Raw genomic sequence first — 24,533 nt, 5'->3', positions numbered from 1 at the left:
CACAGAGGGCTCTACTTCTAATCTTAGCAGTGGAGGCTAATGCATGAATCATACTTTATTGGATAGTGTAGCTGACCATGTTGTAAACAGAATGTGAAAAGAATTTTATGTTCCAATGGACAAGTGAAGGTTAGAATTAACAAGCAGCTTTACAAACTACTAGGAAGACTATGTATACAAATATTCTAAATATTTTAAAGACACACTGTGTTTTCCAGGTAATCTGTTCCCCCCGCACCCTTTGTTCGATTCCTGTGTCAATCTTTTTCTTTGTTTTTCAGTTTTCCCTACAGTTAACTTTTACCCTCTTCCTCTGTCTAAATCCCTCCTCTGTCCTCTTTCTCCTCCATTTCCCTCCTTCTCTTCAGTCCTCCCTCATTCACTCCCACCTGCCAGATACTCCTCTCCACCTCTTATAAATACATTCCCACTCCCAACCCTACTGTGGAATGCCAGGAGGAGAGTGGGAGCTGTCAGTCCTTGTTTGTTGCTATTGGGATCTTCTCCCTAGAGTGGAGGATGAAATGGTTGTGGAGGTTGTCTCTTTTCCCATCAACCCCTTTGAAGAAGGCAGGGTCTTCCTTTCCTTCTTCACTGTGATGAGGAGACAGATCTGTGTTGCAGAGGCAAACAGGAAGCAGCAATTCTCGTTCTCTACTTTCCTGTCAGGTACTGCTGCTTCACACAGTGGTAGAAAGTCATGGAATTCCAGAAACTCTGCACCCAGCTCTTCCCAATGCTGACACTTCAGTTTCTCTTGGATTCTGATCGATTCTCCAATCCTTGCTTCACCAACCGCTGCTGAAGGGAAAGGAAAGGTATCGCTACAGAAGCTGTGCCCCATAGGGCTGCAGAGTCAGGGAGCTGTTGCCCCCACCTCCCCGACTGTAACTCCCATCAGGCCTGTCTGCATCTACTATGGTTAAACTGCCAGTGCAATAGTTAGAAGTGGCACCACGTAGTACAACCTGGAATTTAAACCAGCCATGCTGCTAAGTCTCTCAATCATCAGGCAACAACTCATGGCAAACATTTTAATAGAATAATTTAAATGAGCTATAAAACTTCACTCTGAAATGTATAGGTATTTAACAAAATATGTACTGATAACACTTCTTGGGCCAACATAATTCTTTCTCTGAAGAGAGTTTGTTACAGACTAGCTTGATAGATGCTGCAGTGCATGAACATTAATTTTCAGTCTGAACATGATTTGACATTACTGTGTGAACACAGCTCTTCCCTTATTGTGTAATAGAATTCTAATCCTGTGCCTTTGTGGAAAAACCTTGGAAAAACTCATTCCACTTGAGGACCTTTTGTCAAGTTACTAAAGTGTGTGACTTACAAATGTAGATGTTAAACAGAGATGAAGGATTCAAACTGACCTAAGGGTAAAGCAGATGGCGGGATATTGCATTTATTTTCTTCTGGAGGGAGCCCTATGTTTTACACATTATTCCCAGAACTTCTGAGAGTTATGCCAAATAATAGTGTGTTGTGGGTCATAAAGGTATCTCAAGGTAGATGTGAACAGTGGTATTCTGTAACCTGCTCTGGGTGTGACAGAAATGCACTGAAAGACTTTCTTCAATTATTGTGGAACTAACAATATGTCATATTATAGGCTGCTGGCATATTGAGACAGCTACCGATCAAACTGACCAATATTGTGTATTATTTCCTTGCGCTCACGTCAGTCTGTATCCGTCTCTTGTCTTATACTTAAATTGTAAGTTCTTTGGGGGACGGACCATCTTTTTGTTCTGCGTTTGTACAGCACCTATGACAATGGGGTCCTGGTCTGTGCCTGGGGCTCCTAGGTGCTACGATAATTTGATAATAAACAGTAACATTGATTCTGTGTTTATTTTCTGGGCATACATTTACTACACCCAAATAGTCAGTGAGACACCCATTAGGCACCCAAGGGTGAATCCTTAACTGGGCAGAACTCACCTTTGGCCCAGTTGAGAGGAGGGGAGGAAAAATGTAGCCATCTTTGTATCTTCTCCACTCTTGGGGCTATTGTACAAAATGGGCCCTTGCCATAGCTTAGAATAGTTTAAGGGCTTCTCTAAGTTATGCTAACTACAGCGGTTCACTGTGCCATCAGCGAATAGGGTTGTGTGTCTCAAGTTCCAGTCCTACTGCTGGCTACTTCTCTCTGCCTGATCTGGGAGGAGCAATGAGTGGCACAGATGCCTTAGTGCATACAGCCACCTACACATGTCCCCATCTCACGTGGGTCCTGCAATGAACACAGCCCAGCTGGATGTGAGGACTTGGGACTTTAAGTTTCCCCTTCTGTGCCCACAACACTGGTCCTTCGGCGTGGGTGCAATTCATGATATGCAGACATCTAAGTGAATGCATTCACATACCAGGGAGTTAGACATCTCAATGACATCAAATTGTACTAGGAGTTAAAAAATGTAGTTCCCATTTTCTACTGAGATTTAGGTGATCCTGCCAGAAGGCAACATGGATGGTCTAAATGAAATACTGGTCTTCCATAGAAGTGGGAAAAATAGTGAATATACCATAACATTTGATATACCATATAATCTGACAAAAAGCTATTTCAGCATATATACCTGGCCACTTTGCTTTTCACAAATGTTTATAAAAATGTTGAACTTTTAAATACTTTCTGTGCAAATCTGCAACATTGTGAAGGTTTCCCATGAAATGGTAATGTTTACTTTTTTTTTTTTTAAAGGTAAAACTAAAATCATACAAAGGTTTTCAAGTTGCTGGTATTCCACAGAGTCCTAGTTCTTTCCTTCATTAAATTTTGTTCTTATTTTTAAAAGTAAGGGTATGCCTGCACTACCATTAAACCGATGGCTGGCCTGTGCTAGCTGACTTGCACTCAGGGTAAGGGGCTGTTTAATTGCAGCATAGACGTTCGGGCTCGGGCTGGAGCCTGGGCTCTAGGAGCCTGTGACGTGGAAGAGGTCTGGCTCCAGTCCAAGCCAGAAAGTCTACACCGCAATTAAAGAGCCCTGCAGCACGAGCCCCTAGCCCAGCATGGGCCAGCCATAGGTGTCTATCTGCAGTGTAGACATAACCAAATTAAAAAATGAAGGTTCATTCTTCTTCCTTAACTCAGACCTATAATGTTAGTACAGAGTGCCATGCTTTAACTTCATTTTCCTGGCTTTTGTTAGTTTGTGTCACAACTTTCATATCATTTTAACAGTGTTTTCATGCTGAATTATATCTGTTTCAAGAACAGCTTTCTGTTGTTTCATTGTTGTTTCCTGATGAAAAGCCATAATACTCTGAGACATTAAGACAATAACAACCAGTGCAAAATTGAAATATCGCAATGAATTATCTCCTGTTGAGAAGAAGCAAGAGGGTGATTTCTTTTAACAAAATTCTTTTCACTGGATTTCGCTCAACAGCACAACAAAGGGAACCATAGTTACATAACAAAGCATCCAAATCTGAGTGGTACAGATAGTTGTAATTAACGGATTGAGTTGGAATAAAAAAATACAGCACTACACACGTTGCAAAATCACAAGAGATTTATATGCATAGATGTGCCTCAGCTGCAAGATTTGGATGTGACTCAGTTTATGAACACTCTCAAATTGCAGGGATATTTGGATTTGGTGTTCTGGTTTGGGTCCTTCCCTCAGTTAGTAACTGAGAGGATATATGATCTACAGTGGTGCAAGTAGAAATCATTTCTTGCCGGTACACTGCACTCATGGGAGGGACACAAAGGGGAGGCATGTGACCTTCCCAATGACTCCTCCTTGCTCCACCCCCCAGCTCAGGGCCCCCACACTCTCTCCCCATCCCTCGTTATTGGGGCAGGGGGCTTTTTCCTCCTCCCGCTGTGCTGGAGACTTCTGCTGTACAGACCCCAGGCAGGAGGACTTAGGAGACGCAGCTGTGCGGAAGGGCTTGGGGCTGGGCTGGGGGTGGTACAGCTGCACCGAAGGAGCTGCTGGCGTCGGGCCACCAAGCAGCCCCACGTTCTGCTCCTTTCGCTGCGGCAGTTCCCGGGAGATCAGGGCTCTTTGGAACCACAGCAACGAAAGGAGCAGAAGAACATGGGGCCGCCGGGCAGCCCCATGCAGGCAGCTCCTTTGGTGCGGCTGCTGTTCTGCCTCCAGACCCACCCCCAGCCCTTCCACGCAGCTATGTCTCCTGAGTCCTCCTGCCTGGGGTCTGAACAGCAGCCCCACTGGCAGGCAGGGGCATGGGGACGGGGCTGGGGGCAGTACAGCAGCCGCGCAGGAGGACAGGGTCGTGGGGGCATCTGCCAATTAAAGCAGATTGCTGTTGCTTCACGTACCAGCTAAGCACCGTTTAAGACCAGGAGGAATATCTGAAGTTACTGACTCTATGGGCTTGTCTACACTTAAAACAGCTGTGTCACTGCACCAATGCCACTGTCGCGCTTCAGGGTAGCCACTACCTACATCATGTTACCTGTTGGCAAAGGTAATCCACCTCCCTGAGCGGTCGTATCTAGGTTGATGGAAGAATTATTTAATTAATCTAGTGCGGTCTACACAGGGACTTAGGTCGGCTTCAGTGGGATTTTTCACAGCCCTGACCAACGTAGTTAAAACCAACCTAATTTTCAAGTGTAGACCAGGCCTGAGTCTATACTTGAACTGCGATATTGGCACAGCTGCAACTGCGCCACTTTAGTGCTTTTAAGGGACCAGATGTCTCAGTTTTATAGGGACAGTCCTGACTTTTGGGTCTTTTTCTTATATAGGCTCCTATTACCCCCCATCCCCATCCCGATTTTTCACATTTGCTGTCTGGTCATCCTAAGTGCTTTAGAGTAGACACTCACTACAGCGATGGCAGTATTCACCCATTGCTATAGTTAATCCACCTCCCTGAGTTACATGACCAGGATGTGGGCGGTCAGACCTAGTGGTCAGAGCAGGAATCAGGCTGAGTCAGGTACCAGGAGGACAGAGTCCAAGACAGGTCAGAAGGTGAATTGAGAGTCCAGCACCAGGAGGCTGGTAGGGTCAGGTTACCAGGAGACTGGGGTCGGGTGCCAGGTTTCAGAAAGTAATTGAATAGCAAAGTCAAGGACAAACCAGGGTCAGAAGCCAGAGTCTATTGCAAGCAGGGTCTGGAGCAGACACAGGCAGGCAGTCTGTATAGTTGCTCAGACAGCTCCCCTGCAGGGCTTCATGGTTTAAGTACTGCTACCGGCCAATAAATGGGCTGTGAGGGGTTGCCACTCAGGTCCTGCTGCGTGGTACTTCCTGCCAAGCCCAGCCTTAGAGTGTTCTTCTGGGGGAGCCCAAGCCTGAGACTCCCATAGCGATGCAGAGGTGTTGGGAGCCAGAACCTCCAAGGTTCCAGCCCTGCAGGTTCTATCATCGAGAGGCGGTAGCTAGCTCGATGGAAGAATTATTCTGTTGACCTAGTACTGTCTACACCAGGTTAGGTCTGCTTCACTACGTAGCTCAGTGGTGTGGACTTTTCACACCCCTCAGTGATGTAGCTGGGTTGACTTAACTTTCTAGTGTCGACCTGGCCTGAAACTGCTGCTATTCATAGTGATTAATTTATTCTCTAACATGTAAAATACCATTTAGCACCTAAAAAGAAGCAAATGAACTGTAATCAATAACAGTGTGACTGTCATCATCACGGTCGGGTTTATAGCACTGAGACCCTGACTACAGTTTGGAAACAGCATGTTTGTAATGCAGATGTAGTTTTTAACCACCCCCACCTCCCCGAACATTTTCTAGTATAGTTCTAGTACAATTTTTGTGAGCACAAATTGCAGAAGATTTCAGATTGTACTAAAAGAATCCTGGACTGTAGGACAACCTCAGTTCAACAGATGCATCAACGATAAATTGGGAGAAAAATCCTTTTCTTTTGGCAGGGTTTGTGCACTTCAGAAGGAAAATCAGTTTGCAACGAGCATTTCTGTCCACTTGTTTGGGAATGACCTGCTGTAATTGGAATGCTTTGTTTGCTTGTGATGACACCACCCAACTTATTTCCAAAAGAAACATGGTAAAATTTTCAAAAGCACCTATGTTCCATTGGAAGTCTATGAGACTTAGTTGTCTGAGACTAGGAACTTATGTCAGCATAATGATGTTGCTCAGAGGTGTGGAAAATCCACCTCCCTAAGTGACGTAATTGTCCTGACCTAACTCCCCAATGTAGAAAGCGCTCTCAGGGAGGTGGAGTACCTTTGCCGATGGGAGAAGCTCTCCTGTTGACGTAGGTAGCATCTTCACTGAAGTGCTACAGCAGCGCAGTTGCAGCATTGTATATGTAGACCTGCCCTAAGTAATTCAGGTCCTTTTGAAAATTTTACCCATATGGTGTTCTAAGGCTTAGTCCTAGTAATATGCCATCTGCAAACCCAGACCTGAAGAAGAGCTCTGTGTAAGCTTGAAAGCTTCTCTCTTTCGCTAACAGAAGTTGGTTCAATAAGATATTATGTCACCCACCTTGTGTCTCTAATATCCTCGGACCAAAATAGCTACAACAGCATGGCAAATATCTGAAATTCAGACATGTGAATGGAAAGTTCCTTCTTTAACTCACATGCATGCAAAACTATTATTCACAATGCAGATTTATCAGCACTGCACGTCACTGTTGCATATTCTGCACTATCCCATGTATAAAATTTCCATTTACATTAATTCTTCTACAGACTCCCTGTTTTCCACAAGATAATGTTCTTGTCCTCCCCTTCCATATTTTCCTCTTCCTTCTCACCAACTCTAGGGACTGATCCTGGGTGTTCATCAAAATCAACTTATTTGCCATTGATGTTAATTAAATTTGAATCAAGCATCTAATCAGCATACTGGTACAAGCCACCTTCCTTGCTGATGATGGGTCATTCAATCAATCATGTGTGAACTATGCACTGAGAAAGCACAGGGCTTCTTCTTCCTCATGAAAGCACTTTTCATTCTTCTAATCAAAGTCTCATTTGTGCAAAATTATACCTAATCAAATGTGGTGATTATTTGATGTGGACAAAAAGTCTGGTAAAGAATAGGCCAAGAACATGAAACTCATTTTGTGTTTGTGATGAAAGCCAAGTCTACAGAAAAGTCTAGTACTAGAACTCGTTACACCACTTACTTTCTATCATTCCACCCAGACAATACACATACCTACTGGAGCATTTGATTTAGTTTCAAAGAATCCATCAGTGTTAATTTATCAATTCGAAAGTTTCATTTTTTTTTTAAACCACCTGTGATTAGGTTGACTTCCAAAGCAGATATGGTATCCCAGTACTGGTTTGTTACTGTTTTGCTTCTGTTTGACATGACATCTTTAAATAAACTCTGTGACTTGCGTAATCTGGCATCTGACCAGTAGGTAGCAACCCCAGCTCATTATTACTCTCATTGCAGAGGATAGGCTGTCATATCTAGATTTACTTGACAAGCAATATCTGAAGATATTTCATTGACACACCGGGCTAGACATTGGCATTCCTTTTTACTTGTCCCCTGAAAAGGAATAAGGTGTTTGTTCTCATCTTTTGTGTTTTGCTAAACTTATCAGATGTCTGTGCTAGATCTTAACAACTGGCTACTTTCAAATTCTACCATATAATGTTATAGGTATGTCAGTTTGTTCTGTGATGGCATCTTCCTCAATGCAACGCTAAAATCAATCAATAACATTTGCTTGGTTGTCAACAATGCAACTGCAAAACAAATCCAGATTTCTCTATAAAAACTGAATTGTCAATCACACGTGGTATAATTAACTTTGTGCCTAAGGGTATGTCTACACTACGAAATTAGGTCGAATTTCTAGAAGTCGGTTTTTTAGAAATCGTTTTTATATATTTGAGTGTGTGTGTCCCCACAGAAAATGCTCTAAGTGCATTAACTCGGCGGAGTGCTTCCCCAGTACCGAGGCAAGTGTCGACTTCCGGAGTGTTGCACTGTGGGTAGCTATCCCACAGTTCCCGCAGTCTCCACTGCCCATTGGAATTCTGGGTTGAGATCCCAATGCCTGATGGGGCTAAAACATTGTCGCGGGTGGTTCTGGGTACATATCGTCAGGCCCCCATTCCCTCCCTCCCTCCGTGAAAGCAGCAGCAGACAATCGTTTCACGCCTTTTTTCTTGAGTTACCTGTGCAGACGCCATACCACGGCAAGCATGGAGCCTGCTCAGGTAACCGTCACCGTATGTCTCCTGGGTGCTGGCAAACACGGTACTGCATTGCTACACAGCAGCAGCAACCCCTTGCCTTGTGGCAGCAGACGGTGCAGTAGGACTGGTAGCCGTCATCGTCATGTCCGAGGTGCTCCTGGCCACGTCGGCCAGGAGCGCCTGAGCAGACATGGGTGCAGGGACTACATTAGAAGTGACTTGACCAGTTCATTCTCTTTAGTCCTGCAGTCAGTCCTATTGAACCATCTTATGGTGAGCAGGCAGGCGATACGGATTGCTAGCAGTCCTACTGTACCATCTTCTGCCAGGCAAGCAAGAGATGAGGATGGCTAGCAGTCCTACTGCACCATCTTCTGCCGAGCAGCCATGAGATGTGGATGGCTTGCAGTCCGTCTGCACCGTCTGCTGCCAGCCAAAGATGTAAAAGATAGATGGAGTGGATCAAAACTAGAAATAGACCAGATTTGTTTTGTAGTCATTTGCTTCCCCCCCTCCCACGTCTAGGGGACTCATTCCTCTAGGTCACACTGCAGTCACTCACAGAGAAGGTGCAGCGAGGTAAATCTAGCCATGTATCAATCAGAGGCCAGACCAACCTGCTTGTTCCAATCAGAACAATTAGTTAGGTGCACCATTTCTTATTGGAACCCTCCGTGAAGTCCTGCCTGAAATACTCATTGATGTAAAGCCACCCCCTTTGTTGATTTTAACTCCCTGTAAGCCAACCCTGTAAGCCATGTCGTCAGTTGCCCCTCCCTCCGTCAGAGCAACGGCAGACAATCGTTCCGCGCCTTTTTCCTGTGCGGACGCCATACCAAGGCAAGCATGGAGGCCGCTCAGCTCACTTTGGCAATTAGGAGCACATTAAACACCACACGCATTATCCAGCAGTATATGCAGCACCAGAACCTGGCAGAGTGATACCAGGCGAGGAGGCGACGTCAGCGTGGTCACGTGAGTAATCAGGACATGGACACAGATTTCTCTGAAAGCATGGGCCCTGCCAATGCATGCATCATGGTGCTAATGGGGCAGGTTCATGCTGTGGAACGCCGATTCTGGGCTCGGGAAACAAGCACAGACTGGTGGGACCGCATAGTCTTGCAGGTCTGGGACGATTCCTAGTGGCTGCGAAAATTTTGCATGTGTAAGGGCACTTTCATGGAACTTTGTGACTTGCTTTCTCCTGCCCTGAAGCGCATGAATACCAAGATGAGAGCAGCCCTCACAGTTGAGAAGCGAGTGGCGATAGCCCTGTGGAAGCTTGCAACGCCAGACAGCTACCGGTCAGTTGGGAATCAATTTGGAGTGGGCAAATCTACTGTGGGGGCTGCTGTGATGCAAGTAGCCCACACAATCAAAGATCTGCTGATATCAAGGGTAGTGACCCTGGGAAATGTGCAGGTCATAGTGGATGGCTTTGCTGCAATGGGATTCCCTAACTGTATTGGGGCCATAGACGGAACCCATATTCCTATCTTGGCACCGGAGCACCAAGCCGGCGAGTACATAAACGGCAAGGGGTACTTTTCTATAGTGCTGCAAGCTCTGGTGGATCACAAGGGACGTTTCACCAACATCAACGTGGGATGGCCGGGAAAGGTACATGACACTCGCATCTTCAGGAACTCTGATCTGTTTCAAAAGCTGCAGGAAGGAACTTTATTCCCAGACCAGAAAATAACTCTTGGAGATGTTGAAATGCCTATAGTTATCTTTGGGGACCCAGCCTACCCCTTAATGCCATGGCTCATGAAGCCATACACAGGCAGCCTGGACAGTAGTCAGGAGCTGCTCAACTACACGCTGAGCAAGTGCAGAATGGTGATAGAATGTGCATTTGGACGTTTAAAGGCGCGCTGGCGCAGTTTACTGACTCACTTAGAGCTCAGCAAAACCAATATTCCCACTGTTATTACTGCTTGCTGTGCGCTCCACAATATCTGGGTGAGTAAGGGGGAGATGTTTATGACGGGGTGGGAGGTTGAGGCAAATCGCCTGGCTGCTGGTTACGCACAGCTAGATACCAGGGCGGTTAGAAGAGCACAGGAGGGCGTGGTACGCATCAGAGAAGCTTTGAAAACCAGTTTCATGACTGGACAGGCTACGGTGTGAAAGTTCTGTTTGTTTCTCCTTGATGAAACCCCCCGCCCCTTGGTTCACTCTACTTCCCTGTAGGCTAACCACCCTCCCCTCCTCCCTTCGATCACCGCTTGCAGAGGCAATAAAGTCATTGTTGCTTCACATTCATGCATTCTTTATTCATTCATCACACAAATAGGGGGATGACTACCAAGGTAGCCCAGGAGGGGTGGTGGAGGAGGGAAGGAAAATGCCACACAGCACTTTAAAAGTTTACAACTTTAAAATTTATTGAATGCCAGCCTTCTGTTTTTTGGGCAATCCTCTGTGGTGGAGTGGCTGGTTGGCCGGAGGCCCCCCCACCGCGTTCTTGGGCGTCTGGGTGAGGAGGCTACGGAACTTGGGGAGGAGGGCGGTTGGTTACACAGGGGCTGTAGTGGCAGTCTGTGCTCCAGCTGCCTTTGCTGCAGCTCAACCATACACTGGAGCATACTGGTTTGATCCTCCAGCAGCCTCAGCATTGAATCCTGCCTCCTCTCATCACGCTGCCGCCACATTTGAGCTTCAGCCCTGTCTTCAGCCCGCCACTTACTCTCTTCAGCCCGCCACCTCTCCTCCCAGTCATTTTGTGCTTTCCTGCACTCTGACATTATTTGCCTCCATGCATTCGTCTGTGCTCTGTCAGTGTGGGAGGACAGCATGAGCTCAGAGAACATTTCATCACGAGTGCGTTTTTTTTTCTTTCTAATCTTCATAGCCTCTAGGAAGGAGAAGATCCTGTGATCATTGAAACACATGCAGCTGGTGGAGAAAAAAAAAGGGACAGCGGTATTTAAAAAGACACATTTTATAAAACAGCGGCTACACTCTTTCAGGGTAAACCTTGCTGTTAACATTACATACATAGCACATGTGCTTTCGTTCCAAGGTCGCATTTTGGCTCCCCCCACCGCGTGGCTACCCCCTCATCCTTCCCCATGGCTAACAGCGGGGAACATTTCTGTTCAGCCACAGGCAAACAGCCCAGCAGGAACGGGCACCTCTGAGTGTCCCCTGAAGAAAAGCACCCTATTTCAACCAGGTGACCATGAATGATATCTCACTCTCCTGAGGATAACACAGAGAGATAAAGAACGGATATTGTTTGAATGCCAGCAAATATACACTGCAATGCTTTGTTGTACAATGATTCCCGAGTACGTGTTACTGGCCTGGAGTGGTAAAGTGTCCTACCATGGAGGATGCAATAAGGCTGCCCTCCCCAGAAACCTTTTGCAAAGGCTTTGGGAGTACATCCAGGAGAGCCGCGAATGCCAGGGCAAATTAATCTTTTCACATGCTTGCTTTTAAACCATGTATAGTATTTTAAAAGGTACACTCACCGGAGGTCCCTTCTCCGCCTGCCGGGTCCAGGAGGCAGCCTTGGGTGGGTTCGGGGGTTACTGGCTCCAGGTCCAGGGTGAAAAACAGTTCCTGGCTGTCGGGAAAACCGGTTTCTCCGCTTGCTTACTGTGAGCTATCTTCTTCATCCCCAAAACCTGCTTCCATGTTGCCTCCATCTCCATTGAAGGAGTCAAACAACACGGCTGGGGTAGTGGTGGCTTAACCCCCTAAAATGGCATGCAGCTCATCATAGAAGCTGCATCTTTGGGACTCTGACCCGGAGCGGCTGTTCACCTCTCTGGTTTTCTGGTAGGCTTGCCTCAGCTCCTTAAGTTTCACGCGGCACTGCTTCGGGTCCCCGTTATGGCCTCTGTCCTTCATGCCCTGGGAGATTTTGACAAAGGTTTTGGCATTTTGAAAACTGGAACGGAGTTCTGATAGCACGGATTCCTCTCCGCATACAGCGATCAGATCCCGTCCCTCCCGTTCAGTCCATGCTGGAGCTCTTTTGCGGTTCTGGGACTCCATCATGGTCACCTCTGCTGATGAGCTCTGCATGGTCACCTGCAGCTTGCCACGCTGGCCAAACAGGAAATGAGATTCAAAAGTTCGCGGTTCTTTTCCTGTCTACCTGGCCAGTGCATCTGAGTTGAGAGTGCTGTCCAGAGCGGTCACAATGGAGCACTCTGGGATAGCTCCCGGAGGCCAATACCGTCGAATTGTGTCCACAGTACCCCAAATTCGACCCGGCAAGGCCGATTTAAGTGCTAATCCACTTGTCAGGGGTGGAGTAAGGAAATTGATTTTAAGAGCCCTTTAAGTCGAAAAAAAGGGCTTTATCATGTGGACGGGTGCAGGTTTACATTGATTTAACGCTGCTAAATTTGACCTAAAGTCCTAGTGTAGAACAGGGATAACTGTTTCAGCACCTGCCATTGAAAATTTCTCCTGAAGAATAACATTTTCTCTCCAAGGATTAGCAAATAGTGTAGGAAGCAAGATCCCATTAAATTGATGCATGCATTGTTCTCCTGTGATCATGCCTTCATGTCACAATAAAGAGATACTGACCTGCTGAGGAGAGCATTGTAAGAAATATAGATACTGAAAGATAAACAAGGAATTTCCATTATCTACATAGAACAAGAAACTTTCTTCTCTTAAGCATGCAAAAAAGCATCCGCTGAAATAACAGCTTAATAAGCGTTAATAGCAGTTTGTTTTGTAAACAGAGAGGCTATAGAGTATGTTAATAAATTGAATGGGTTTGGTGAAACTGCACTTCCATGCCTAAGTGTGTGACATCCTCAGTGCATACTCTATTCTGACTAACAGTAGACCCATATAATTAATACAGATCAGGAGGCGGCCAGAATTATGACACAGGGTTATGAATTCTTGAACCAAACAGATAATTGCCTCAGGAAGAAATAATCAGTAAATCTCCAAAACTTCCATTTGCTTTTTTGATTAACCATTAGCTACCACTTTTTCTTAAAATTATAGTTTATTGTGTTACTAACTAAAAGAAACTAATGATTTGAGTAGGCTTCAACTATTCAAGTATTGTTTGTATTTATAATGGTACCCATAGAAATACATCCCATCTTCCATAAGTATTTCCTCTGAAGATTTCTTATGGGTCTAATGTCCTATATTACACTTCTCAGTGGATACAAAAATGTGTTGAACAGAAATAAAATATTAATGGCGCAAAAGCTTAATCATCATCACAGCACGGCTCTGGCTTATAAATACAATACAAAGAGGCTATAACAGGGAGTGAGAATAAGATGAGCTGGGATCCAACTTTGTCACTAATTTGCTGTGGGCAGTGTTGTAGCCAATACTTCTTGCAGTTTTCAGAGTAGCAGCCGTGTTAGTCTGTATTCACAAAAAGAAAAGGAGGACTTGTGGCACCTTAGAGACTAACCAATTTATTTGAGCACAGGCTTTCGTGAGCTACAGCTCACTTCATCGGATGCATGCAGTGTGACCTTGGATTTACAAATGTAATTAATCTCACCCTTCCTCAGTTTGTCATAACTATTTATATGCTTAGCACAGCACTTGTGCTCAGTACTATACAAAACACAAAGATTAAGACAGTCCTTGCCCTGAAGACTTTGTAGTCAAAAGCCTTGTCTATGCTGGCAGCAGCGTGTAGGGTACATGTAGCTACACACCTCAGTTAGTAGCAGGCTATGTCCATGCTGTGATATGTAGCTACATGCAGCTGTGAAAGGCTCTGGCCAGGGGTGGGGAGGCAGCAGAACACTACACTGCTAAAATTAACAGTGTAGAAAGTCACTAAGGACAGGTCTGCTGGTACACCTCAATCCTAACCTGTCAGGCCTTTTGCTATTTCAGACTTGGGTTTCTCCTGACCAGTCAAATAAGCCAAATTGTGGTGGATTTTTGACTGACACTAGTGTGGAACCCTAAGCTTTATATCCATTTGTGTATACATAGGGTTTACAATTCGGTCTCCAGAGATGAACTGATATGTGCAGTTCACTCTGCTACCTAGACTAACACCCTTTATATTACTTTCTTTACAGGGGTATTGTCCAAACTGCATTAAGTCGTATAGCATCTTGTTAGATATTATTCACTCTACCATTGTAAATTGATATTGGGTGAAATATAGCATACAACCCAGGAATGAAACGTATATGAATATATTTTAATGGATCAGTTTTTAAAATATAGGAGTATTAAGAAAATGTTCTTTTTCTCCTCTATCATGTATTTTAATAAATCAAAGAACTATACAGATTAAGTATTGAGGCTCAGCAGGAAACTCATTATTCTGAATTTGACTACTCTAATTTTAACCTCTTTCTAAAAGCTAAAAATTGCTTTTACGTGCTTTCATTTGAGACCCTTTTGATCTTAATGTTCTCTCCGAACCTTCCCTTTTGGTCTTGCTGGCAGTGACAAAGTTTGCATGTCAGTTTAGCCCCCATCTGCATATGAGACAGGCAGAGACTAGGGGCACCATTTCAGATTTTGCGGGGGAGGGATGGCAACTTTAACTGTGATTCCGGTCGCGACTTAGGCACCGAAAACCCTAGGTTTTTTTTTGCAGATGATAACTTAGAAATTAGCTGACAGGAGCATTGTTTCTAATTCCTATATAAAGAAAGAAAATTAAATAAATGTTAGACCTACTCAGCTCTAATACTAAAGGTGGCTAGATTTAAAATTTTAATGTATATTCTTACTTTGTTACAAACTCTTGAATACAACAATTGAAACAATTGTAGAAAAATCTAGATTAATTTCTATCATTTTTTTTTGCAGTTCACCAAGCTTGGAATAGATCATTTAACTTTGGAAACATCCTACTATAGCAAGCTCCTGTGAATTTATACTGCACCTGCCTGGGGCTCTAGGGATATTACCCCACTACAAATAATAGACTAGAAATTGACTTGAAAGTGTCAGTGACTTTAAACAGGAGTGAAACTTTCACAGTATTGCCAACCCCAAATGTTCAAAAATCATGAGTGAGGCTCACCAAAAATCATAAGATTGGTTTTAAAATCATGATTATGTAAACATAATAGTTTTGTTGTTCTTTATTTGCCTTCTGCTTTTTGAGTTTTTAGAGTGCACTAGAGTCACATTTTGAAGCTTTCTCCACAGTCACGAGGGCTAGAAACTTCATTTTTCTTTAAGAATGAAGGCTGAAATCATCACATGTCCACTTGACTCCCAGAAGCTGGGGCTTCAAGGAAAACAATAATTATCATGAGACTCATGACAAAATCACGAGAGTTGGCAACACAGCTTTTTCTTCTGTTTAAAGGCTAATTACTCCCCAGAAAGCTCTTAAACACAGCACTACAGTGGTTGAGATGCAGTTCTCACTGGAGAATATTTAAAACCAAACACCAAGAAAATTCCACATTTTAAAGTTGAGAAAAAAATGGAGACTTCTGAGGTATATCAGGGCCACTATAGGCAGGAAAGGAAAACAAACAGGCTCAGGAGCTATTGGCAGCTCTTCCTCTTGAAAGAAAGTTGGAGGGTCAAAGCTTCTAGTTGTTAATCAAGTAAAACTTTTATTATCATCAGCAACTCCACTCAGATGTTAACATGTGCTCAACAATTATACACTTCATACTTAAATATTTGAGGTATCTTATCCAGGGCTACACATCTTATATGCATTGGCTCAGGGGCTACATTTTCTGGCATATTCTGAACAGTGCTGAGCACACAGATGGTGCCCAGCGAATAAGACAAATCATGACAATAATTGTTGACTTCATGGATTCTGTGGATGCAATTTTTGTTCTTTGTTCTGGAATTGGCCTGGATACAGCTGACACCCTAAGAATTTTAGGCATAAACACATCTGATACTCATACAACACTTTCTCATTCCTTCCTTTTTTCAAACTCAGAACAAAAAATGACACAACAAAATGGGTTTCAGTTAAAATATAAAATTTCACTGCAGCCATAGCTCTACAACCCAGCATGGAGAAGAACCTGCCATTCCTTGGGAGTTAAATCATCTTCTTCTCATCTGACTCTTATTCTCTCTCTTTCTTCATCCTTCCTGACCTCTGTGCTGCTTGTCATGCTGTCAACCATGACATCGTTCCCAATCACCTGGGATCATTTGCTTGAGTATCAAAGAACTGGCCTTCTTGGTTTTGCTCCCATCTATCAGTGGTCTCTCTCTTGTTCTCTTTTTTTTTCCAGCAGAGACAGAACCTGATCCAGTGGATAGCGAGCTAGCCCCAAGAAGGCCTGGGTTCTACTCCCCACATAGACTTCCTGTATGACCCCAGGACAGTGTCTTAGGGACAGAGTTTCAAAGCTTTTTAGGCACCCAAAGATGCAGCTAGGCATCTAGTGGGGGTTACAAAGCTCCTAGCCTTCTAGACACTTTTGAAAATCTCACTAGGTGCCTAAATACCTTTGAAAATCTGGCCTTTCGCCTCTCTGTGCCTCAGTGCCCCATCTGTACAACGGAGATAACATCACTGCTCTACCTCACCGAGGGGGTGTGAGGAGAAATAGGTTAGACATTTGTGAGGTGCTCAGATCATGGACAGCGGGTGAATCTTCCCCTTAGGGAGGCTAGCCCCCTGCCCTGCCGCTTTCCTACCTTTTCCAGGCAAGGCCACAGCACCGCTCGCTGCTCTTAGGCCCTCCCCTGGACCTGGCCGGAGCTCTCAGCCTCAGCTGTGACCACAGCAGAGCTCTTGGCCCTGGCTGGAACTCCAAGTCCGAAGCCCCTCCCCTGTTCCACCCACAGCTCCATCCTGCTTCTTCCCCTCCAGCCCAGTCCCCACTCCACCTCTTCCCCCCCACCCCCGAGGCTCTCTCCACTGCTCACTCCCCCACCCCCACGGCCCTGAGACCGGAAAAGCTATGTGTCCCCGTCGCAGTCCTGGTGCCATGGTGGGGAGTGAGAGCTCCTCCAGCTCCACAGCTGTAGCAGGGGGAGATTTTTCCAGGGGCCCCAAATCTGCCACTGCCTGCCCACAGTGGCGCAAGGTTTGGGGAGGCTTAGCCTCCCCCAGCCTCCATTATGCACAACCTATGACTCAGATACTATGGTGATGGGGCCACATAAATATCCCAGGTAGAGTGTAAAAAGAAAAGGAGTACTTGTGGCACCTTAGAGACTAACCAGTTTATTTGAGCATGAGCTTTCGTGAGCTACAGCTCACTTCATCGGATGCATAGCATATCGTGGAAACTGCAGAAGACATTATATACACACAGAGACCATGAAACAAAACTTCTCTATACCACTGCTATCCCTTCCCTTGGTTTTGTCCCCTTCTTTTCACCTACACCCCTCAAATCTTCCTCTTTTCTGAATGTAAATTTGATTCATTAGGGCTTGGCTATATTTCTTCTTAGTCCCCTGCATTCTCTCTTCAATACTGCAGAGGGATTTGTTTTACAGGCTCATCTAACAATTAATTAAATTACCAACCCTTTCTTATTTTAATCACTGTGTCCCTGTTTGTAAACAAAATATTGACTCCCTGCCCCAGGGCCACAAGCTGGGAGCAGAACCTCTCCTCTGCAGAATTCCCATTCCACACTAATGTTTATGCTGCAGTTAAGAGCTCTGACTGGGAGCACAACTCCTGTCTGAAATTGGACAGGGTGGGGCAGAAGCCTCCCTGTCCCTCCTAAATGGCACCCCTGGCAGAGACTATTGCCTTGATGATTTTAGTTAAGAGAGCTCTAAGAAGCTACATCTTAAGAGACAAAATCCTTCAGTGACTCAGTCAGAGGAGGGAAATGTGTTATGTTATGGAAACCTAAATATTTCTCCCAAGGTTTTAAAATTCACAGGAGTGGAAACCAATCATACAGACACTAGTATTTTTCAAAGTAGTGTTTTGGATCAAATTGTCACCCCACACTCAAGCCAAAACTAAGAGTAAGATCCTCAGCTTATGTGAATGGATGCAACTTCATTTACACCCGCTGAGGCTGTGGCCTCAAATCTTTTTGAGATTTGAAAAGTTCATTTAACTTTTTTCTATTTTTCATTATTCTCTACACTTCTTAATTCTGACAAGGATCAGCAACTATTCTATCCCCCGAGCTAACGAAGAATCTCCTGTAGTTGTCAGTAGTAACTGCACTGACTTTATACTACCCTTCATCTCTGAACTTCAGCTAATTTTCTGAGCCAGAAAAGGTACTAATCCTGGGATGCAATTACATATTTGGGGATAATATTGTTAACCTTGCCTTCATTTACTTATCTACTTTTGAGCCTTACTGGGTCACTGCTTTGCTCCACCAAGGATGCCAACCTTCCTCATCCACTTGTCTGCCTGTGAAGATTCAGCCTCAACTTAGTGTATAGAAATAGGACATTATCCCTTTAAATAGTTTGTGAGCCCTTTAGTGGTGCTCACTGTGTTTTATGTTACAGAAAGCAGCCAGAGCAGTAGTGGATATATGTAACTAGACCTTGTATGTTGTGTATATTTAGTAAATAAGATTGTTTGGATCCCATTGTGCCCATGTGGTTTCTTCATATTATTCCTGTTGTGTAAAGGGCAAAAGAGACAATTATTTTTCAATTAATACATGTTAGATTGTTAATCTCCTTCCATCATTCAGAAACAAACTTTTAGCAAAATGGTATTCAAATATTAATTTTATAATATCAAGCACCTGCGAGACAAACACTGTACTACAATGACATCTCTAAGTATCATTTCATAATTATCCAGTGTCATAGTTATTAGGTGAGCTGAGTTTTAGACCCCTTTGCAGTCCTTCTCGAGTGCATCTTTGAGGTGGCAGACTTTACTTCCTTGACCTCTCTCAAAGGTGGCACCGTGCCATTCAAACAATTATAGACTGGATCTCTGGATTGCAGGCCTCCTGTTTTCCTACAGTGTAAAAACCTAACAGGCCCAACTGTATTTGACACCGTCAAGTAAACTCTCTAGGAGTCTGTGACCAGTGGCAGATTAACAGTGTCTCAAAACAATGTATCAAAACAAACATTGCTTATTCACATAAAGGTACATAGTGAGCAGAGAAAAGGGTTAAAACAACAAGTGTTCTATATGACTCAGTCTTACCTAAACCGTATCCTTTCCATGCAAGTGTTTGGTAAGTTCCACTCAATACTGGACCCCTACCTCTGGACTGAGAGAAACACACTGTACTGCCACATTCTCCAGTGCGTCTCTGTCAGAGTCTAACCTTCAGCATTCCCTCCTCTTCCTCTATAGGCAGATGGTTCTAATGGTATCATGTCCCTTTGATCCTCAGCTTGGGCCTTAGGAAAGTAAGTATGTTATCCCAATTAATAGTCCCTCTATTATTCTCTTAATGCCCTTAGTATCCTCTCTAGAGGTATCTTTTATCTCTGTAATTGTTTTGTTTCCTGCTTATTCTCCCCAACAGATTCTTTGATTTAACTCTGGGAAGTCAGGCAGAATAATACCAAGCTGGTAAACTCAGATACATATGATAATCATAAAAATAATACAGAGGTCTCCCTCATTCTCTACACCTATCTAGCCTAGTTAACTTATATAAATGTTGTTTCTAAACAATTACCACACAGTGCTACAATTAAAATACAATCAGGCTATTACAATGTTAATGCTAGTTGGCAAGTTTCCCAATGAGATATTTTGTGTACCTAAATTCTTCTGTCTTGTCAATTAGAATAAGGGGGGGGGAAATATTTGAAATTTTTCTGATCAGTTCTATTCTTTTGGCTCTTCCAGGATTTGAAATGGTGTTTTCTGGCAGTTACTGGCTCCAGATCACTGAGGTTCAATTTGCCTATTAAACCATTGTAAATGAAGAAGAGTCTGCATACAAAAGTATTAGTCACCAATTCTAATTCAGAACTTCAGAATACTCTCCAAGTTGACCATAGATGGTAAAATATAGCAACAACTGAGTCAGTTAGTTTTCCATTTCAGTTGTGCTAGGTGAGTAAGAGCACCTAGATCATAAAGCTGCCTATACTTATTTGCTTGGTATAATAGCCAATATTCTAGATTTTCAGAACAAATATTTCTCCCTTCTTCTTATTGGTCATAACCACTTTGATCTTACCTCCCTATAGCACAGACATCTTAATACAGTCTTGCAAAATTCTTCTTGTTCCCTTGACCTGAAGGAGTAGTTTTTCTGATGGCTGAATGAAGGTATTAGTTTTTAATTAATATTATCCTGTTTGTAAAGATGAGTGAGTAGACTTTGTGCCTGCGCTAATATATATATTCATGAAAATTTTCAAGGATATCTTATGTAGTTGCACTTATCCTCAAGTTCAACTTACCACAAAGACAAGGTTAAACTATCAGGATACCTTAAGATGAAAAATTTCATTCAATGAAAGTCTGCTAATATAATTTTCCACCAGTTGTCACTTGATAACAAGTATAACTACATCAAGTGCACATTTAAACTGCCTGTCATTGAAAGTATTCTGTGTAGTAATCTAGTGAAAAAAATATAGCACTAAAATGATTGAAAATGAAGGGTGAGATTCACCATTGTGGTCTAGCTACTTTGTGCTGCTCTGGCACTGCAAAGCAGCTGTAGACCTGGCTTAACTACCTGACCAATGATGGGTAATTAATTTTGTAATGATGGGTCATTACAAAAACTGATTTCCCCATACAGTTACTCACACCTTCTTGTCAACTGTTTGAAATGGGCCACCCTCATTACCACTACAAAAGTGATTTTTCCTCCCTTGGTATTCTACTGTTAATTGAATTGTCTTGTTAGCACTGACCCCACACTTGGTAAGACAACTCCCATCTTTTCATGTACTGTGTATATATACCTGCGACTGTATTTTCCACTCCATGCATCTGATGAAGTGGGTTTTAGCCCACGAAAGCTTAAGCCCAAATAAATTTTTTAGACTCTAAGGTGCCACAAGGACTCCTTGTTATTTTTGCTGATCCAGACTAACACGGCTACCACTCTGAAACCTGAGTAAACTCAGTTTAAAGCAGCTATGCAATGGTATTGAAGCACAAGGTAGCTGGAACTTGCTAGTGAACCTGGTTCTAAAGATATGGCTAAATATAAGGGAGGAGTGAACCTCAGTCATAAAGCTGTGAAGTTCAGTTAAGATAAACTTACAGAAGTCTGGTTGCTTATTCAAACTATACAAATCTGCTGGATAAGCAAAGATTGGGTGGAGAGCTCAAAAACAAATTTTATTGCAAGATTTCCAGCATTCCAATTTCTACAGAGACTGAAAATATAACAAGGAAAGCATTCTCTCTCATGGTATTTCAGTACTTCTGTTTCTGGTCTTGGAAATGCAGAGGTGCACATTACTTAACCCCCTTCCAAAACTTAACTTTTTCACATTTCAAAGTGGGTGATGGAAAAAGTGCTTACTTTCTCATTTAATATTAATATTGTCAACCCTTCCGCTGCTTACTGAGCGAGAACCTGGCAACCAAAAGGCACAGCTCTCATTAAGAGTATGCCTTGACTGCACTCAAAGCTAGACTGTTCTCAGTGGTAGCTGATGACAGAACAAAGAGTAATGGTCTCTTACTTTCTCCATATAGTTATAAATAAATCAATTGGACTATAAATATTGTACTTACATTTCAGTGTATAGTATATAAAGCAGTATAAACAAGTCATTGTCTGTATGAAATTTTCGTTTGTACTAACTTTGCTAGTGCTTTTTATGTAGCCTGTTGTAAAACTAGACAAATATTTATATGAGTTGATGTACCCCCAGAAAACCTCTGTGTACCCCCAGAGGTAAGCGTACCCCTGATTGAGAACTACTGGTGTAATTCAACTCATTACAGAGATGGGGAGAATTGAAAAGTTTGGATTTAAATCTGGGTTTTAATTATGAGACTTTGTCTCCCTAAATTTGAGGACGCATGTATCAAGAACTAGTTTCAGTCCCTCTCAAACACCAATTAATGACAGTGAATAAGTACTAATTAAATTCCCTTTCATGGCAGATCCAAAGTCCACTGAATTCAGTGTAAAATTTTCCATTGACTTCACTGAGCTTTGGAACAAGCCCCTGAGGTCCTATGGATTTTAAGTATGACTCATTCCCAGTATATTTTATTTCAAAGCACTTTAAGGAAAAAGCAGTCATGTTCCGACTCAGAAAATAACTAAACATACTGCAAATACGTAAGATACCATTCATAGCATTCTATCCACTTAATGGCTCTTAGAATGACATGGATGATGAGTTTATTTAGTCAACCTAATGACAAGAAGGCCAAAAGGGAGGTTTAATTTGTAGTCCAAATTATGGTAATCAATGCACATTATATTTTTGTTTGCACAATATATTTGTGTCCTGTTTTCATTGTATAATTATGGTAAATAGAATGATTAGCTAAATGAGCCATCAAGGTACCCCAGGGTGTGCTATCACTTCTTGTGTTGTATTGCTTTTTACCATTGCTGATGTCGCATCACCTCAAAGCATTTAGCTAATTAAACAACATTAAAATCTAGAAATTTTATACAATTACTTCAGTAAAATGCTTTAGTTATTAACAATTTTATAGACACAATCTACATTATTCATCTTGTCACTTCTTCTTCTTTTGTATGGCTGGTGTAGAGCAGCAACAACAATTTCACCCAAAGTTGATTGAGCCAAATGGCTACATCAGGAGTAGCAGAATCTATTGCATTAATGCCTCCTTAATAATTATAAATTGGGCAGTAGTTGGTGATATGTTTGATGGTCTGTCATGGGGAGCCACACTTGTATGCTGAGGAGTCCTTGATTTTCCATTTGTGCATTAGATGGTCGTATCTACCATGGTTGGCTTGGATTCAGTTCAGAGTTGACCAAAGTGACCATGGAAGGTCGAACCCAGGAGCCTTCTGTGTGGGATCTGGCACAAGGTGCTTATTTTTAAAGTCTTGTTTAGTCCAATGTGCTTTCCATGACTCCTTCTGATCATAGTCTGATTGCATGAGGCTAAGCAAATGTTCCCAGAAAAGCTTGTGGGACTTAAGATGTTGGGGCGGGGTGGTGGGTGTTTTCAAGGTCTTGGTGGATAGGAAGGCCTCTGTTTTCCTGGATTTGCTGACCTTTGTGGACTGTTGCAGCAGTTTGGTGTAACGATGTTAGACAGAACAGGTAGCCATAGTGATGGAGCCAATTGACTCTATTCAGCTGGGTGTAAACAAGTTGTGTGTGGCTGCATCTGCTTAATACCGGGGCTCAATATTCAGCGACTGAATATACAGGTGCTAATTGCAGACGTTTGCACAAATGATGCTGATGAACTCCAGGTTGCACCTAATAGTTTCTGGTTTCTGTTGGCTTTCTTTTTTATCTTTGCAGATACCTTCTCAAGGTGATCATGAAAGGGGAAGGTGTGGTCGAGTTTCGCTCCAAGGTTTTTGGCGCTCCTATTATCAAAATGAAATTTTTCCAGGGTTTTGTGTGAGCCTTCATTTCCAGAAGTATTGTTCCATAGTTTGGAGTTAATGCTTTCTCAATGTTATGGAAGTTTGGTGCTTGGATTGTCATGGCAAAATCATCTGCATATCCAAATTTTCATGATCTAGTTGGAGGCATGTCACTATCACTATGTGACAGAATGCACCCCTATATTCATACCCTACACACTATTATAATAATTTTTGCCCTATAAGGTATCATTTGAAAACTAACAACTTACTGGTCAATAATATAATGGTGAAATGTATTTAGCAACATTATATGTAAAGTTATGAATTCCCTCTAAATGATGTTGGTGGAACGTTTCAAACCCACGTAGCTGCAGTTAGGAAGAACTGGTCAAATAGATCTTAAACAAAGGAATGTGTGTTTATCTCAGTTTCCATATATGTAGTATATAAACAGGGTCCTCAGGCAATGAGAGGGGGAGGACAGAAAACAAGGAAAATCTGCATTTCAGCAAACAGAGGTAATAAGAAACATCATGGAACCTTTTTCACTATTGTGATGAAAATAAATTTTGCTTTGAGTAACCTTTATGAAAATGCATGTCAAAGGAGGACTGGAGTATAAAAGTGAGGGGAAAATCACTCCAAGTGTCTCTCTCCCTATACATCTCTCTTTTTTTTCCATCTAAGAACAAAAAGAAACAGCCTATGGACTTCTGGAGCAGAGCCTGATCTGAAACTTGGTCAGCAATGTTATTGTAAGCCTGTGGTAAGAACTTCACTTTAAACCAAGTCCAGCTTGTTAAGTTTAGAAAGCATTTTAATCTTTATTTTTCTTGCAACCATTTCTGACTTTAATGTCTCATTACTTGTACTCACTTAAAACATATCTCTTTAAATAAACATTTTATTCATTAATCAAAACTAATCCAGTGTTGTGAATTGTTTGAATAACTTTATTTAAGGTAGTAGAGAGTTGTATATTG

At 42.8% G+C, this 24,533-nt stretch overlaps 1 long non-coding RNA gene across 1 annotated transcript in view; it reads right to left on the bottom strand.

Annotated features, from left to right (window-relative positions):
• Positions 1 to 739: 739 nt before the first annotated feature.
• The window catches only part of LOC122464824, a 42,538-nt gene continuing 18,744 nt past the window's right edge, over positions 740 to 24,533 (bottom strand). The window contains exon 3 of the long non-coding RNA XR_006289216.1: positions 740 to 798. This is a non-coding gene — a long non-coding RNA (uncharacterized LOC122464824). The remainder of the gene's footprint in view (positions 799 to 24,533) is intronic.

This window comes from Chelonia mydas, chromosome 3, assembly GCF_015237465.2.
Source record: "Chelonia mydas isolate rCheMyd1 chromosome 3, rCheMyd1.pri.v2, whole genome shotgun sequence".
Classification (NCBI taxonomy): Eukaryota; Metazoa; Chordata; order Testudines; family Cheloniidae; genus Chelonia; species Chelonia mydas.
Note: the sequence above shows the minus strand (reverse complement) of the source record. Positions and strands in the feature narration are given on the sequence as shown.